This window comes from Lactuca virosa, chromosome 3 (assembly GCF_052849685.1).
Source record: "Lactuca virosa cultivar CGN04683 chromosome 3, Lactuca_virosa_CGN04683_v6, whole genome shotgun sequence".
Taxonomy (NCBI): Eukaryota; Viridiplantae; Streptophyta; class Magnoliopsida; order Asterales; family Asteraceae; genus Lactuca; species Lactuca virosa.
Window position 1 is genome coordinate 418,288,289 of NC_136428.1, and position 3,569 is coordinate 418,291,857.

Consider the following 3,569-nt stretch of genomic DNA (forward strand, 5'->3'; position numbering starts at 1 on the left):
AAAGACAACATGTGTAGTTCTTTGGGTCCTCTTGGAAGGCTTGGAAGTTGATGAAGAATGATGAACTTAAGAGACACCAACAATGACTCAACTTGATGTAGAATGTTAGTTCTTTTGTATAAAACTCCTAGAAATCTTAAGATTTATATTCTTATCAAAATAAGAACACAAAGAGATCATAAGAAGCAAGTAATATTCATGAGATGAACCAAAAATCAGAGAGAATGCATATCACCATGCCAATTTTGTTTTTCGCTCATAAAAGGCAAGAGAAATGCAACCCTCAAGTATTAAAGCATAAAGCAAGGTTCTTAACCACAAGGTCTTAATACTTTTGACCAAACCATGTCCCTATGTCATGACCATGTCCCAACATGCTTTACTAGGTTGATTTCTTTCAATTAAAGAATTGAAAAACCCATGCTCTTCCTTTTGACTCTTATTTTCAAAATTAATAAAAGGAAGAAGAAAAAACATTTATATTTTATAAAACAATTTTATAAAATATAAACTTTAACTTTTTGGTAAAAGACAAAAGAATTTATCTAGTCCAAAATGTTGTACGTGTTATTAGTTCATACCATGTGAATTATGTAATGTTACTTGCTAATGAAAATTATTTTTTCCTAGAAATAAATAATTTCCAATTAATTATAAGAGTTTATTGAATATTTATTAAAACCAATTTCTAATAAATAATCAATTATATAAAGTTGTTGATAGTGTGACCCATGAGTATCATATGTTAATTAGCAATATCACTTTAATATGATTCTTGAGCATACAAGATCCTTCACCTTGTACAAGAACACTTACAAATACCAAATACATGGGATGAATGGTAGCAACATGTGGCCATCTACTGAGTTCATACCACCTCTTCCGCTATTAAAGAGAAGAATGCCAGGTAGACCAAAGGTAAACAGAAGAAGAGATGCATTAGAAAACCTTCCAAGTCACACTGTGCCTAAGGCAGGGAAAACAATATTGTGTAGTGTGTGTAAACAAGCAGAGCATAACAAGGTTATTTGTCCTCAAGTTGAAAGGCCACAGGTACAAATGCCAAGGTTTCAAAGGCCCACAAAACTTAAGGTCACCAAAATGAAAACAAAGCCCAAAGGTGAGGATGGTGAAGGAAGTTGTGGACCAAAGGCGGTTGATGAAGGAGATAAAGGAACAACAATTTGTGGTAAAAGAAAACAAATCAGAGAGAATCATAAAAATGAAACTTGCAAAGAAGGTTAAGACCAAGGATGGGAAAAGAGAAACTAGTGCAAACCCAGTAGACCTTAATGAGTGGCCTTAATCAGCAGGGAGTATTTTATGGTGTCATGTTGTTATGTTTGGATTTCTAATGTCATGTACTTGTTAGTTTGGTTTGTAGTTGTTTGGTTTGACTATGGTTTGACAATAAGTTGGTTGCTTGACTTTAGTTTGTATGTGTGAAAAACTATTATCATGATTTGTTTGTATTTTAATATTAACAGTTGTGAACGTGCATGATGCATGTAATTCCAACATTTAAGGTGACATGTGGTCCTATTGCTTAAAAAGAACATGTGGTCCTTGTGTTCTCAGTGGACAAATATACAATAAATGTTAACAATTTGAATATGTTATTTAGCAACGTACTATATGTAATTCAAACAGTGAAGGGTAATGACATTAAGAGTGATGACATATAGTAATGACAAAGGGTGGCATAATTTCTCAAAATTAAGGGTAATACATTAAGGTAACATCACACAACTACAAATTGTTCTTACTTCAACTACCCAAATACGTTTGATTACAACTTATAGATGATTAAACCAAAAAAAACCAACTACAAAGTAAAATCAGCTTCAACTTCAACACTTCTGATTCCAGCTTCTTCTTCGACCTCATCAGTACACTTAAAATCATCCCTTCATTGTTGCATTTTACTTCATCAACCCAAGCAGTGAAACCTGACCGGGCTCCCTAATTATGAAATTAAGGTTACATTTAGAAAACAATTGTGAAACTAGGGTTCTAAATAGATGACTACATTTACCTTGTTTAGAAATGCATAAAATAGCCTTCCGGGGTTAGTGTCAGTCCGAGATGTGTAAATTATTGTCGGACTTCCACACCCACAAACCATCTTCAGCTTGCCGAATTTTCTTGGATCTCACTCGGAAGTTGATTTGAATGAGAAAAGAAATGAAAGAGGTACCCTTTTCAATGAGACACCCATTTTTACAACTGTTATGAACGTGAAAGGACAAAACTACCTTCATCATGCAAGGCACGTGGGGTTCAATAACCCAAATTATGTTCTGTTCTTCGTTCTTGCATGATATGTCAACCAAGATCAAACAGTTCATAAACTCAAACATTAGATACAAAACGCCTGAGATCAACTCAGGTATTTTTCCATTAAGAAGCTAAACACTACGTACAAAATGCATGTCATCAAGACATGACTTTTCATACCATCCATCCATGGCACACACAAAAATAAAAAATAAAACAAGAACAGATACATTCAACTACTATATCTATAACATATATATATATATATATATATATATATATATATATATATATATGCGTCGTAATCTACATCCAACAACTTATCCAAGCTTCATAACGACTTTGATCCCAACCACCATCATCCCAAGCATGGGCACCATGACAACGCCCATCACCACAACAATAGCTTTAAACTTCCTGTCATGATCTTCACCTTGTGCTGGAGACTGATGTGATCAACACGGCACACAATGAAATCTCGACCCATATGATCTTTGAGCCTCTGCATCTCGATCTGGTTGGCAGCAATCTTGTCTCCGCGGTAGCAAACAATGGAATGCATGTCGTTGAGGTTGAGAAAGTCTCATAAATTTATCGAGTCGGGTGAAGGAGGTGGTGGAGCTGACATTGCAAGTATTTAGGGTTTTGGTCAGAATCGTGTTTGCCCAAATAAGGTAAAAAAAACTCTCGAGAATGTGTTGCGTTAAGCCCTACATGGGTTTGTGACGGAGCTTTATGCCCCCACCACCGAAACTTCCTTGTCCTCTAAGGGTGGTTGGTGGGTTGGTAGAATTTAATGCATGTATTAAATCAGCTTAGGTGGAAGACGAGTCGACTCGTCTATGACTCGATGTTGACTCACCTACTGACTTGGCACTCGACACGGTAGTATTACCTTCAAATGTGGGTTAAAGTACCAAAGTGACCAGTAATTTACAAGTACAAGCCCTTTAAATGCAAAAAATAGTCACGATGGACCATTTAAACCAAAGTACGAAAGATAGTTGGGTTACAGTGACAATTACCCAAGAAAGAAAGAACTCGAGAAGAAATAAAGTGGAATACGATCTGATACCATGCAAGAGTATGTGGATGTCAAGTAAAGTCATAGGGTGACCACTTCTTTAAAAAATTAATACATGTATATATGGTGGGATTTACAAACAAGTGGAGTCCACACACCCCACTTCCTCTACATTGGCTCCGCCACTGTTTGTATGTGTATGCATGTCTCGGTGGGTCGAAGGTGATCTCCGGTGTAAATCTCAACCCTTGTAGCACAAGAGGCTACT